This window comes from Canis lupus, chromosome 3 (assembly GCF_003254725.2).
Source record: "Canis lupus dingo isolate Sandy chromosome 3, ASM325472v2, whole genome shotgun sequence".
Lineage (NCBI taxonomy): Eukaryota > Metazoa > Chordata > Mammalia > Carnivora > Canidae > Canis > Canis lupus.
In genome coordinates this window covers 5,460,978-5,476,745 of record NC_064245.1, presented here as the reverse complement: position 1 = coordinate 5,476,745, position 15,768 = coordinate 5,460,978, and the positions used below count along the sequence as shown (strand labels likewise).

General features: G+C 34.3%; 1 long non-coding RNA gene across 4 annotated transcripts in view; it reads left to right on the top strand.

Moving 5' to 3' along the window:
- Positions 1–15,768, top strand: part of LOC112653712 (uncharacterized) — a 148,564-nt gene that overhangs the window by 120,449 nt on the left and 12,347 nt on the right. For 2 of the 4 annotated variants that reach the window (XR_003132401.3, XR_007409681.1), the window contains one exon: positions 580–1,072. The exons of 1 other annotated variant lie outside the window; for it this stretch is intronic. This is a non-coding gene — a long non-coding RNA (uncharacterized LOC112653712). Of the gene's footprint in view, positions 1–579; positions 1,088–15,768 lie in introns of those variants that run through there. One more of the 4 variants, XR_003132400.3, reaches the window with a different exon arrangement.

Genomic DNA, 15,768 nt, shown 5'->3' with positions numbered 1-15,768 from the left:
ACTGCTAACTCTGGGAAACGAACTAGGGGTGGTGGAAGGGGAGGAGGGCGGGGGGTGGGAGTGAATGGGTGACGGGCACTGGGTGTTATTCTGTATGTTAGTAAATTGAACACCAATAAAAAATAAATAAATAAATAAATAAAATAAAAAAAAAATGAAAGACAAACACAGGTGCCACCATAAAAAAAAAAATAAATAAATAAAGTCGCCCTGTTCCACATATATGGGGACTAAACTCCCATGCAGACTAATTATTTATATTTGATTTTCTACTTCTATTGATTCGCTAGGTTACTGAAAAAATAAGTATTAGACATAATTTTGAGGAATAATAACAATTACAAAGAACTTCTTAAGTCAGTCTCTCCAATGCATATTTTATAATACAGAGTCCAAATAGATGCAATGAATATTTTGTTTGCTGGTATATATATTTAAATGATATGCCAATAATTGAGGAAGAGAAGAATGATCTTTGGCATCCTGAGCTCTCCTGGAGCTGTCAGCTAGACTTTAGTGTTAGCCAGGAACCAGCCTGGCACTCACAGTTAAGCTTGTATGTTCTCCTCTTGAACCTAGAGAATTTCAAAGAACCTCAACATCACACAAGGCTATTCTGACCATGACGGATCACAGGAAAAACAAGACCACCAAGTAATCATATCTGAACACAAACAAAAAGAAACATTGTCCATCCTTAAATAACAAACATCCCCCACTTCTGGTGAATATTACACCTTTACCACCTGTCTAGTCATCCCTCCCAATATTTAAAAATACCCAATCATAGATTTACCTAATTCTTGACAGGGTACAATCTGTCACAAGTCCCCACTTTCTTAAGCCTTCCCTCCAATCATCTAACATGCTCTTACTGAGACCTCCCATGGGTCCCCAAGGAATGTCTTCTTTGCTGCCGCACAAAACAAATGCAACTTATTATACTATAGGTGTGCCCAAGCTGGACTTTGGCTGGAAGTGACTGGCATGCTATTATGTGGAACTTCATGTCTGTAACAGTGTGCCTATGTGCCACCACAACTTTTGTCTCATCAAATAAACTATGAATAAAATTCTGGAAACTAAATTGAGTAAGGCATCCATTTTATGTGAAAACAATGGTCTTAGGGAATAAATGATCAGATTAATTCAAACAGCTTTTTGAGATGTGCTCTGAATTGTTCTGTATTTCTTGGGTCATGCTCTAAGTGTCATGGTCTACGGAGAACTTTCCCACATGTGACTTACATTCTAGTCAGGGAAACAAAAGTGCATAGCACTGTGGTTACAGGCACATTGTGAACACTATGCGAAGAAGACTTATGGGAACATAGAGTGAAATGACGTGTAAGTCCTTGATTCAAGATTTGTTACAATAGACATTTTGGCAATCTTCATTTCCCTCATTCTTTTACTCAAATACAAACTACTAAACTCTAAAAAATTGTGGGAAACTATAATATTCTACTACAGTCTTCAAAAGATACACAGTACAAGGAGAAGCTATACAGAATGCTAATAATATATTAAAAATCAATTTTATAGAAGGTTAGAAATCAATCAATGATGTATATCTATTTGGGAAGAAATGGGAAATAACCAAGGGATTAAAAAATAGTTAGCTCTTTTTAGTTATTTTGCTAACATCACCAACTTCCATTTGTGATCTATTACAGAAACAAAGTATGGGGGGATGGATAATTTTTGTGACTTTTTTTGAGATTTATAGAACCAAATATCTTACTTAATGTTTAACACTTTTTAAATTTTATCTTCCAAATTCCATTTTTTGGCATTTAATTACACATGGAGTATACTAGAAAATGTTTGAACAAGTAGCGCTGATCAGTAGGTAATACAAAGTAGCTATTTTACAAGACAGTATAAAAACCCTCAATAAGCAAGCAAATTTTAAGGATTTCTTTTTCTCAAATAATACAGAATTGCTGCTAAGGAAGAGTTAATCTGTCTAAACTAGTTTGAATATTGTATATTTTTAAAATCTGTCTCTGCGTCAGTTTTTGTTGCATTTCAATTATGAACAACTGTAATGTCTTCATATTAGTAAAACTGAATGGATGCTGAAGAATAACAATTAGTCTCTGTAGAAGTGGAGAAAAATAAATTTTTTCTTGTTTTTTCTAATTTTTCATATTCAATATTATGCTTAAAAGGAACTCCCCTAATACATGATGTTGTCTGTCACAAGTGAAAACACTCTATATGTACAAGACCTAAAATAGGAAAGAATCTTCAGAATGACAGCTGATAACATTTAGAGTGTGGTTCAGTCACTGCACTTTATTTTTGCTGAGGATTTTTTAAAGCTGACAGTAACATTAATTGTGTTACAAGTACTTTGTTACCATTTTTTCTGTAAATAACACTACCAGCACTTTTCAGTGTGTTCTTAGCAATACAATCTATTAAAAACTAGATGTTGTTTCAGAGGAAGTTGGGATTTTGCAACTCGACTCTTATCAATGAGCAGGAGCCACTAAACGAGAAAGATCTGAAAATGAAATATGAGAAGCTTCAAATAGATCAACTGAATAAACTGTATTATTGATTTTTTAAGCTTTTTTATTATCATTTTGGTCAGTTTATATGGTATTCTGAAACTCTGTTTTTGCTAATGCTATAAAAATTCACTTCAAGAACATGATAGAAAGTCAGTAATACTTTAAGACTTTTATCACATTAGTAACTTTCTTATGATATTAGAAATTCAATAAAGGACAGAAAAGTCACTGATCCTATAGCTAAATTGCTAATATAATGCAGCACTTACCACTATGACATGAAATATGCATTTTACTCTGATGCTTTAAAGCTTTCAATTTTTCTTTTCTAGCCCTTTGAGGGACTTTTCTTTCAGTATATTTTTTTAACGATAAATATATAATAATGTGTAAAAGTTCACAAATAGTAAAACAGCAGGACATTGATTCTTCTATACAGAAGGAAAATGTCATCTAAGTACAAATCGTGCATCCGGGCTCATATAGCAAGAACTCATGTTGCCCTAGGATCTTTAAAAAGACAAAATGGGGTGCCTAGATGGCTCAGTTGGTTAAGCAACTGACTCTTGATTTCACCTTAGGTCATGATCTCAGGGTTGTTAGATTGAGCCTTCCCCGCCCCCCCTCCCCAGCCTCTTAGGCTCTGCACAGAGTGTGGAGCCTGCTTAGGACTCTCCCTCTCTTCCTCTGCCCCTCTTCCTATTCCCCCACCCTACTCATGTGCACTTACACTCTCTTTCCAAAAAAAAAAAAAAAGAAAGAAAGAAAAGAAAAGAAAAGAAGAAAAGAAAAGAAAAGAAAAGAAAAGAAAAGAAAAGAAAAGAGGCAAAAAGCTACCAAAACATTGAAAACTAAAGTTGTAACAAGATCACATTTTAGGATTTTGTATTTTCTAATGGAAATAAGAAGTATTTACTAGTTGAAACTCAACTGGAGTGTTATGAAAATAATTTAAAGGGTTAGTATCATATGGTTAATACTCTGAACAGATAATGCAATCTCTGATACCCATGGGCTTTGCTTATTAGAAAAATGGGTGTAGGGTATCTAAGTGACTCAGTTGTTTAAAAGTCTGCCTTTGGCTCAGGTCACGATCTCAGGGTCCTGGGATCCAGCCCCACATTGGGCTCCCTGCTCAGCGGGAGTCTGTTTCTCCTTCTGCCCTTCCCCCACTCATGCTTTCTCTCTAATCTCTCTCTCAAATAATAAATAAAATCTTTTTAAAAAAGAAAAGAAAAATGGGTATATATTACAGAAAACTCCATCTGAGGTGACAATTGAAATTCTTTCTATCTCTATTAACTCAAAAATGTATTAAGTGCCTAATCTTGCCAAGATGCTTACAATTAATGTGACCTGTGCCAATAGCTAATCTTTTATTACATCTTTTCAGTAACCAAAACCTTAAATATACAAAATGTCATCTTCATTTATCATTCTTTCATCCATCAAACATATTACCATGTATCTCCAAACAGGCACTTTTCTTTTTTTATTTTTATTTTTTCCAAACAGGCACTTTTGAATGAGATTGGTATATAGTATTGAACAAGTCAGGCAAATAAATTCTGTGAAATATAATAAATTATTTCAGGTAAATTCTAGGAAATCAGTATAAACACACAATATGATAGTAAATGATAGCATTGGTGACATGGTCAAGGAAGACTTTGCTGAAAAGGTGTCATCTGAATGGATATCTTAACAAATAAGGAAAGGCCACTTATAATGTAAAGGAAAACAATCAAACAGAAAAACTAAAACTTTGGATTTTTTTTTTTTTTGCTACAAAGACACAATGTACAATGCTGTTAAAAAATATCTGTAGTTTTAAAACTGTATCCACATGGTTATAAGAGCTCTTTTTCATGGGTCCTTTTTAATAAAATGATTAATAATAGAAAAGGCATAAAATTAGTGACTACAACATAAATACCTGAAGAGAGAATGTCATCATAAAGCAAGCTGATTAATGCAATGAAACCAGGCACTGCAAACATGTATTGTTGAATTGAAAGCATAGAGTGGGACTGAGGGAAGAGAAGTGGGTGAAAGCAATTTTTGGAGCCCGTAGGTCCTCTTGGGTCTCTATCAGGTAAATTTCCTTACCTCAGCAGAAGATTAGAGATTTATCTCTGGACAAAATGAACCAAAAACAGTATAGCCTTGGTGACACTCAGCATGATGAGGAAGGAATCATGGGTTGTACTGATACGAATGGCACCAAAGGAGTATCTACACAAGGAAGAGTAAGAAGAAAATTTTACGAAAGAGCAAATGCTTTGAAAATACTGGGGGGTGGGTGGTAAAGATGAGGAACAATGTTTAGTCACAGGGATACACACAGGGGCTCCTAGGTAGCTCAGTTGGTTAAGCATCTGCCTTCATCTCAGGTCATGATTCCAGGGTCCTGAGATCCAGCTCCCTGTCGGGCTCCCTGCTCAGCCGGGAGGCTGCTTCTCCCTCACCCTCTGCTCCTCCAACCCCTTGCTCATGCTCATGCTCATGCTCATGCTCTCTCTCTCTTTCTCAAAAAATCTTTAAAGAGAGAGAGAGAGAGAGAGATGCGTAGAAAACTATCCATCAGAGGTAAGAGTAGAATAAAACATTTTTTTTCAGTTTTTGAATGTTAAAAGAAAATTACTCCCACGCACTTTTCCTCAGAACTAAAAAATGTGGGTGCTATGATCCACAAAATGAGACAGTAGCCAAGCAACAACCAATCAAACAATAACATCAGTGAGAGCAACACTATCAAAAACAACAAAATGAAATATGAGGTGAAAAATATACGTGGGGGAATAAACTTACCAGAGGAATTGACAGGTGGAGAGTGATGATTAAGTTATATATTAAAATGTAAGAATGACCAGGCAAGATTGGTGGAGAATACCAAACCCCAGTTGGATGTCATCTTATACTCTATTGAAAAGTATTTTCAAAAATTATTGCAAACTTTAATAAGAAATAAAATAAGCATTCAAAATGTTAGAAAATATGACAAACCTTTTTTTTCTTTTCATTAAGTGTACCAACAAGATTTTTCAACTAGGCAAAAATGATAAAATTCATATGGTAAGTAGACCACGTAAGAAAAACCTGGGAAATAGCTTTTTTTAATTTTTTTTTTATTTATTTATGATAGTCACACAGAGAGAGAGAGAGAGGCAGAGACACAGGCAGAGGGAGAAGCAGGCTCCATGCACTGGGAGCCCGACATGGGATTCGATCCCGGGTCTCCAGGATCGCGCCCTGGGCCAAAGGCAGGCGCTAAACCGCTGCACCACCCAGGGATCCCTGGGAAATAGTTTTAAAAGCATGCTACTGTCAAGAGTATTGATACAAATTTGGAGTTTTCTATAATGATATATTACATATAACTAATGGAAACCTAAGTATAAGCACACAGCAACTCAATGTGAAAGTAAATTCAGAAAAATATCCAAATATGTAAAGAAGTTAATAAATATGATATAAAGAAATCAATATATGATAAATAAGGCATATCAAAGCTGTAGAGAAAAGGGATAAAGTAGAAAAAATGAAATAATTGGTCAATCTTCTGGAAAACATCTATATCAAAAATTCTGAAATCCCCATGGAAAAAACTAAAAATATTAAACATACAATTTTAAACATGTTAACCAAAACAGTGGAAGTCAGAAAACAATTCAATATTTTCTTGACTGTGTTGAATTCCATAAATAAATGAAAATAAGGAAAAAAAGATTTTAAGAAGACAATTTCAGGCAAACAAAAATATGTACTTCTAATACTGGTAAAATAAAAATGAATGCTCTTTTGGCTGTAGAAAATTATAAGAAAATGAAGCTCACTGAATAAATATTAATAGGAACAAAACTTTTAAATTATGTATCATGAAATTTATAAACAAAATAAATATGCAATAATCTTACAGATAAGTTAGGAGTAGGGTGGGTATATAAATATGAATAATACTTTCACAGTTTCTTTAGACTTTGGTAAATCAAGAATTCATGTTTCAAATTCTGGATGGTACTAGAGCAAATAGAAGAGGAAATTTATTTTTAAATTACAATCAGTCCAAAAAAGTAACAAAAACAATAATAAAATGGATACAAAAAAAGTAAACAGTAAATATAAATTTAAAATTAAAGGCATCAGTAATGATGTAAGTAATGTAATGAGGTAAATGGCATATGCTTTGATTTAAAGGAAAAGATTGGGAGGCTGGAAATAAAGTAAAAAAAAATTATATTTTTGAGGGATATAGATAAATATAGAAAGGTTAAATGGGAAAAATGGAAAACAGTATGTTATATGAACATTAAGCAAAATAGCTTAGAGGCCACATTCATATTACATAAATAGACTTTAAGGTAAAAAATGTTATCAATGATAGAGACATTGGAAAGACAAGACAACTCTTTAAGGTGATATCTAACTTATGATATAGTCTGAAAATACATGCAGCAAAATAATTAAAAATCTATTCATTTGTAGAAAAACAAATGCCCCAGAATATCTAAAATCTATAGGAAGAGCTTCTCTCTGCTTTGGAAGGAATACGAATTTTAGTAAGCATATAAATGGTTTGAACGAAACACAGTCTTATTGACGTATGTGAAACACTACACCAAAAGCTGTGGGATACATATTCTTTGCAAATTCTAAGGGAATATTTACTAAAAACTGGCATTATACTAGGCCAAAAAATAATTCTGTTTTCCGTGAACATAAGGAATTAAGTTAAAAATCAAAACCAAAATCAATTCAGACAAAACCAGTCTACTATTTCCATTTGGGCCTATAAAGAATTTGGAAGTTGTCAATTCCAATTTCACAACAGGAAAATTGTTGACAAAATGTCCAACAAATCTTTTCAGAACTATCAGAGAGACAGGCTCCAGGACAAATCACTGCTCTGAAATGTGGAGAGATGTGAATAGAGACATCTCAGCTTCACAGGAACAGAGGCTGCTAAAGACCGCAACTAGTAGAAATGTTTAAATAGCAATTGGTGAATTGCTTGGAGTTGAAGGTAGGTTAGCCTCTGAGTCAAAAACCCTACATCCCAGACCTGAGAGACCTGCAACCCGACATGCAGGCACTCTGTTAGTCTTGTTAGTTTTACCTCCAGGGGCTTCACCAGATATCCTTAGTGAAATTAGAAAAAAATTGCCTACCCCTTCAGGCAGAAAAAAGGGGGAAAGCAACCATTCTGAAGTATATGCTGAGCACTCTGTTCTTCATAAGAAAGACCACCCACCCCTCAAGAGGAAATATTTGACCAGAGCCTCAACTGACCTGAGAGAAGAGCAATTAGTCAGCTCCAGCCCTAACCAGCTTTCTTGTTTCAGAAAAGAAGAAGGAGAAAAGGCTTATAATGTGCTCCTGAAGTTCTAGCCCATCTACTCTAGGCCATGAAGAAAAAAGAGAAGTGTTAATCAGAAGATTTTAAATATCATTGTATACCTTATAACCACTTCAACAGGGCTCCAGCATAAAAAAAAAATAATAATAATAAAGGACTAAACCCGAGAGAGCTACTACGTGACACAGACTATTTAAAAAGGAGTATCTAGGGAAACCCAAAGACAATGGGAGAAAAATAAGGTCATTAGAGGAAACTGAAGGCTCTGACACCTACAGCTACAGCAAACACTCAACATAGTATAACTCTGCCAGAAACAAAAAACTTCACAAAATCCTTCTTACTATGCAGAGAAAATGAAATTAATAAAGTCAGAAACTCAGATTTACATAAAATAAGGAAAAGCACTAGGGAAGAAATACTAAAGTCAAGTAAAATATTCTATTTTTTCAATTCTGAACTGAAGTAATAGATAACTTTACCCAAAATAATACCAGAACAATGTACTGAAAGATCATACAATGTGAATAGGTGAAAGTAATAAACAGCAATGTTATACCAGAAGGGCAGGAGGAATTGGGAATATTCTGTTATAATCTACCTGCACTGTCCTTCAAGTGATACAGTGTACTTTGAAAATGGATTTAGATTAGTTGTAAATGTATATGACAAGTATATATAAATATATATTGCAAATGTATATTATGACTCTGTGGCAGTTGATTTTTTTAAAAGATGTAACTGATATACTAAGAGAGAGGAATAAATGGAATCATATAAAATGCTCAGTAAACCCAAAGAAGGTAGAAGGAGAATATTTAAAAAGAAACCATGAAAAAGTACAATAAATATAAATATAAAGTACAATAAATAAATATAAAACAGAAATATGGTAGATATTAATCCAGCCATGTCAATAATCAGTTGAAATGAGAATGGTCTAAATATACCAATTAAAAGAGAGAGAGAGAATAAGAGTGAATAATTAAAAAAAAATTCAACTGTGTGTTGTCTATAAGAAATCTGCTTTACATTTACATATAAAGACATAGAAAGATTACACTTAAATGGATGGAGAATGATATACCACACTAACACTAGCCCAAAGATAGCTAGAGGAACTATATAATTTTAGACAAAACAGACTTTAGAGCAAGAAAAATGACCAGGGGCAAAAAGGGGCATTAAATAATGATAAAGTAGTCAATTTTCCAAGATAGTCTAACAATTCCTAATGAATATGTACCTAACAAGAAAGTGTCAAAAATTGGAGGCAAAATTAGTAGAACTGCAAGGGGAAATAGAAGGAGCCACACAAATAGAGACAACTGATCTTTGACAAAGGAGCAAAGAAAATTAATAGAGAAAACAGAGTCTTTTCAAGAAATGATAGTAGAACAACAGGGCACTTGCATTAAAAAGAAGAGGGATGCCTGGTGGCTCAGCTGTTGAGCATCTGCCTTTGGCTTAGGGCATGATCCCAGGCTCCTGGGATCAAGTCCCACATCAGGCTCCCTGCATGGAGCCTGCTTCTCCCTCTCCCTGTGTCTCTGCCTCTCTCTGTGTCTCTCATGAATAAATAAGTAAAATCTTAAAAAAAAAAAAAGAAGAAGAAGAAGGAGAAAAAGAAAAAGATTAAGAAGAAGAAGGAGCAGGAGGAGGAATCTAGACATAAACCTTACAACTTCCACAAAGTTAATTCAAAATGGATCATGACCCTAAATTTAAAACACAAAATTGTAAAATTCCTAGTAGGCAACATAAGAGAAAACCTACCTACTCTGAGAAGGCTACATCCTGTACGATTCCAACTATCTGACATTCTCAAAAAAGACAAAACTAGAAAGAGAGAAAGAGTAAAATCTCAGCGGAGCCAAGAGTGTATGGAAGAGAAGAAGGATAGATGGATGAAGTGCTGAGATTTTTAGGATGAAGATACAATTCTGTGTGGTACCATAATGATGGATACATGACATTATACATTTAGAAAACCCTTAGAGCTGTGGAATGCAAAAAGTGAACCCTCATGTGAATATAGAATTTAGATATAAAAATTAATTAAAAACAAAACTTAAAAAGTTGTATATTTGGAATTAAGAGAGAAATAACACTCCAATAACCTACGGTAAAAGAAATAACACAAAACTAAAATAAAATTTGGACAGAAGAGTAATAAAAATATTACATATGAAAACACATGTGAGAAAACTAAAACCATGTTTATGAGGAAATTTATTTTGTTAAAAATTTTATGTTTTACCATTTAGAACAAAAGAGCCAATTAAACCTAGAGAATCTTACTGAAAAGAAAAAATAAAGAATATAGAAGAAAATAATAAAATAAAAAACGAGCATGACACAGCATCTACAAAGCTGAAAGTTGGTACTTTGAAAAAGTTGAAAAGCAATGGGACATTGCTTCAGACCCTACACACATTAAAATTAGGTAATAAGATGATATTATGATGAAATTTATGACTATACATTTGAATATTTAACTTAAATGGGTAAATTTCTAAGAGCACAAGTTAATACAAATTTTTAAATAGAGAAATAGAAATTTTTATTGATTCAGTACTTCCCAAAGGCAAATGAAAACCCAGATATTTTCACTATGAATTTTCAAAAGGAAGAAAACAACTCAGCTGAAACCTTTTCATACTTCTGGCCTCCTGAACTGTAAGAGAATAAATCCCTGTTGTTTTAAGCCACCCAATTTGCAGTCATTTGTTACTCCAGCCCTAGAAAACAAATGTAGAACTCCTGAGGTTCTGGCCACATTGTCTGTCTTTATTTAGGTTGCAGTTACTTTCTTTGATTTTTGTCTCTCCTCTTTTTATCTCTCTCGCCTGCTAAGCATTATATTTCTATGAAAATGGCAGAGGATTAATAATTTATACTCTATATAATTACAATAATTAATAATGTGATATTCTTATTATCATAATCTCAGAATGGGGGAGGCTTTCCTAAGCAAGAAACAAAATCGGAAAAAATGCAATACAAATAATTGATCATTTGGATGATGTAATATTTTGAGGTTTGCATTTTTCAAAACACCCAGAAGCCCAAAGTCAAGCAATGAACCAGGAAAACATTTGCAACATGTTTGCAGTACAGAGGCACACAGGCACACACAGACATAACAACTATAGACCTTTTAAAAGAATTTAAAGCCTTCATATAAACAAATTGGTAAATACATGAAAATATGCTCAACACGCTTATGATTAAGACATGCCTAAAAAAAGTCTTGTAAAAATATTTATACCTATCAGATTAAAATCTATGTTTACAAGAGCTGGGCATGAATTATTCTCACCTATTTTGAGTTGGAATGTTAGTCTAAACTTTATGGAGGATATCTTGGTGATGTCTTTCAAAAGTAAAATAACATACTCATTGAGTCAGCGGCTCCATTTCTATGAATTTAATCTTTATCCACTAAGGACTCTGAACTAAACGATAGCTTTTGCTACCTTATGAATGTGTGACGTATGCATACATTATTTTTTAAATTTCTTCATATATTTTTTCTTTTTTTTTTTTAAGATTTTTATTTATTGATTCATGATAGTCACAGAGAGAGAGAGGCAGAGACACAGGCAGAGGGAGAAGCAGGCTCTATGCAGGGAGCCCGATGTGGGATTCGATCCGGGGTCTCCAGGATCACCGCTGCGCCACCCAGGGATCCCTCTTCATATATTTTTTCAATGTAAAGTTTAAATACTCAAATGAAGGATCCAGATATTAACTTTATTTTATAATAATAATTATTTTCCTAACACTAATAAACAATGAACACTTATTAAAATGCTCCTAATGCTTTATTTGATAAGGTGATGATTTTAGGATGCTGTTTACCTGCAGGCCTTTACAAGATTGCAAAGTATCTGATAATAAAATGTATTTCTTCTAGGGGAATATAAGATACAATTGAAGAATTATAACAGTTAAATATATTTTGCAGATAATTTTAAGTTTCTTACAGCCAGAAGTGAAATGAAGTCTTATAAGCAACATCATGACAACATACCTAGCTGTAATTCCCAGAATCATATAAGAATCTGAAAAATAGTTCATATCTTTGCCTGTGAAAAATAACTACTATCAAGTAATTTTATAAAATTTACAAATGGATTCAACTTAACATACGTTATAATTTTGCCAATTGAAGCCATTTATAGAAGAATTTGAAACACACTCTATGCTTTGTAATACACTCAAAATAGTTTCCATTAAGGGAATGTTTCTGTTACATTAAACTAATACTGTGCAAGGAGTCCCTTAACTCACAATGGTTGCATATTTTCTTTCAAAATTCATTAAGAACTCATCCACATTATTCCTGTGTAAATAATATTGATATTGCTTAAGTTCCAATACAAAGCATATTTAGCTCAACAGGGAGCTACATTTTTTAAGATTTATTTATTTATTTATTTATTTGAGAGAGCATGAGAGGTTGGGGAGGGGCAGATAGAGAGAATCTTAAGCAGACTCCATCCACGTGGGGCTCCATCTCATGACCCTGAGATCATGACTTGAGCCAAAATCAGGAGTCAGATGCTTAACCAACTGAACCACTCAGGAGCCCCTCCGCAGGGAGCTATATTAACCTTCAAAGAATATTCAATCTTTATTTAATCACCAATCTGTAGCACCTGGTATCAAACAACTACACTGGAGGCCACTGTAGAAATGCCCCACAAGGCCTAGAAGCCTGCCCCTGACATGGAATCTCAAAAGAGTAATTTTCAACCTTGGATTCACATTATACCTACTGTCTTTTTAAACTAGTCAGCGTTAATTCCAGACTACTTAGATCAGAATCTGCAGATCAAAAAATGAGACATCAGTGTTAAAAAGAGAGAAAAATGAATCACTAAATTATATTTCTCAAAGCAATATTACACTATATGTTAACTAACCAGAATTTAATGAAAAATTTGAAAAACAAAAGAATTGCTTTTTGATTCTTTTTTTTTTGTTCAGTTTATTTTGATTTTTTTTACAATTTTTTTAAATTTAAATTCAATTTGCCAACATAGAGTATAACACCCAGTGCTCATCTCATCAAGGTTTTTGATTCCAGTCTGCAATTAAGTTGGAGAGTAACAATTCTAAAAGCTATTCCTGGGGTGCCTGGGTGGCTCAGCCAGTTAAGCATCTGCCCTCCGCTCTGGTCATGATCCCAGGGTCCTGGGATCGAGCCCTACCTCTGTGGCTCCCTACTTAACGGGGAGTCTGCATCTTCCTCTCCCTCTGCCCCTCCCTCTGCTCATGCATCTCTCTCTCAAATAAGTAAAATCTTAAAAAGAAAAAACTATTCCTGTTTTACACATTCTGTTTGCTTGCAGAAACTACTACTTTTCTGAAGATTAGTATCATTTTTTTCAACATACGATTTTCATAGAAACAGAGACTCCCTAATGTGATGATATAACATATATTTGTAGGCATAGGTCATTGTTTGAGTATTTTAAGTCAATTACACCTGTAAGTCAATAGCTATATTTGTCTACTCATCTCAATTGCCCATGTCTGATCCTTCTTTCTTCTCCACAGTTAAAGCTACATTGAACATGGTATTTAGCTGAAGATTTGATTTAAAAAGAGTTAGAAAAAAAAAGTCCTAATTGGCTTTCTCCAATCATAATTTAGAATGTAAAAAAGTTAGTATTAATTCGTTCAGTTTAGGTAGCTTATCTCACTCTGAAGCACAGGACTTTTTGCTTTTGCATATTGCCTTACAGACACTTTGTAGTTAGCCTGTGTGTATAAAAAAGGAGAAAAGGAAGGAAGGAAGGAAGGAAGGAAGGAAGGAAGGAAGGAAGGAAGGAAGGAAGGAAGGAAGGGAGGGAACAAGGAGAAAAAAGGTGAAAAAAGAAAGAAGGAGAAAAAGAAAGAAGGTGACAGAAAATATTAAGGTCTTTATTGAATGGGAAACTAATAATTAGAGGAAGACCGCCTTAAAAAAATGATTGTGAAGAGACAAGTTGTAGCTGTCAATAGTAAGCATTTTAGAAAAAAAATTACAGTGTCTTTAAGCTCTTTCCTACATTTTTTACCTTTCCTCCAATCTAGCCAATATCAATGTAACCATCACACAAAGTTTATGCTTGTTTCCTTCCAGAAATAAAGAGGGATCCATGGAATGATTGTCCCACGATGGTAACTTCGTGATCATCTTTACAAAATACGAACATAGGCCCACGGAGGGAGGAAATCAAACTCCCAGGCAATACACAATAAATTAATTTTAATTACTTTTGCTTGCAGATGATAAACTGAACTCCATTTGCTACATGTCAGGTTATTGGCTCCCATAAACAAGTGTCAAGGATAAACAATGCTGGACACTAGTTAAAGTGGTTAAGACAGATTTTCATCTGTAATGGGTTATTGCAGTAGGGAAAAGAGCGTACCATGAACTGAGCTGAACTGCAGTGTGTACAGGGGTGCGTGGGAGCCCTCAAGGAAGGATGCAAGAGTAGGGAGGGGGATAAGCAGTCTCAATGGAGTCAGGGAAGTGGAAAATTATAAAAAGCAAATATAGGGTTGGTCCATGTGAAACACATCTGCATCTGCTAACTAGCGCTTCTGGAAGGTAGGCTCCTACCCTCCCACAGAGACTGGGAGATAGAGCCCCATCTTTGGGTGTTGACTAGAACAAACAGTAAACCCATTTGGCATCCTTGTGTTTTCTCAGGCAGACATTTTAAGTAATACTAGGGTCATCTTAGGGATGTAGCCTTGATGTATTAGAAAATGTTCATGTTTGTTTAAGTCTTATTAGACCAGGGTTGAGTCCTAGTCAAGAAAGGTCTCAGAGGAACCTGGCTAGATTTTGGTTCGAAGAGAATCTTTTTAACAAATTAGAGCAAGAAGTATCACATGGCTGAAGCCAGCAGCTCAGATGACTTTGTCAATATTTATCTTTCTCCGCCTCACAGCTCTATTTCCTTCTGTTCTGGCTTCCCTCCTCAGCAAAATGATTCTTCTTCGTGATTCCTTGAGCTCCAAGATTTTCTGGTCACTTCAGTAATTCCAGTGCAGAAGAATGTCTGCCTTTCTCCTAATCACTCAAGCAAAAGTTCCAAGAGTTTGACAGGGCATGAATCATGTTACCATCTCTGAGCCAAAACTCTCTGGGTGAGGAATGTGATGTCGTTGACTGGATCTGTGTCACATGACTCACCCTGGATTCAGGATTGTAATCACTCGACCTAAATTATGTGGGCTCCAAGTAGATGGGTAGCTGGTTACTGAGGAAATAGGTTCTGTTTTAAAGAACCTATATAGGTTCTTTATAAAAGGGGATGATAGATGCCTGTTAGCTAATGGAAAATAGCCACCAAACTAAAAAACTATGCCTTATTATTTTTTACTCTTACATATACCATTCAATACACACAGATTATTGTGTTTAAGACTTTATGAGGCGCTGGGCAGAAGCAGAGAAAGACATTGCTTCATGTGAGGATGCACTAATTGTTCCAAGGAATTATAAGTAGCCTATCCATAATTTATACAAATCATATTTGTGTTTCTTTAAGAACATGAATATAACAAGTTTTTTCCCCATATAGTGTTCCATTGCTCCATGATTCAGATTGCTTTTCATTCTTAAACTTAGATTTGAATGGTATTAGTCTGTAATCTTAACTAATTGCTTTTCTATACTTGAAAAGAAATATTTATAAATGACTAGGAAATCAAAATCCACATGACATCTGTTGTTCACAGCCAGAACATTACTCATTCACTTTTATTGTTCAAAATCATTTACATTTGACGTAAGGACAATTAACTACACACATCATGAAAGATAATCACATAATTAAATATTCTTCACAGCACCAGAACACTTTACAAATATTATTACTG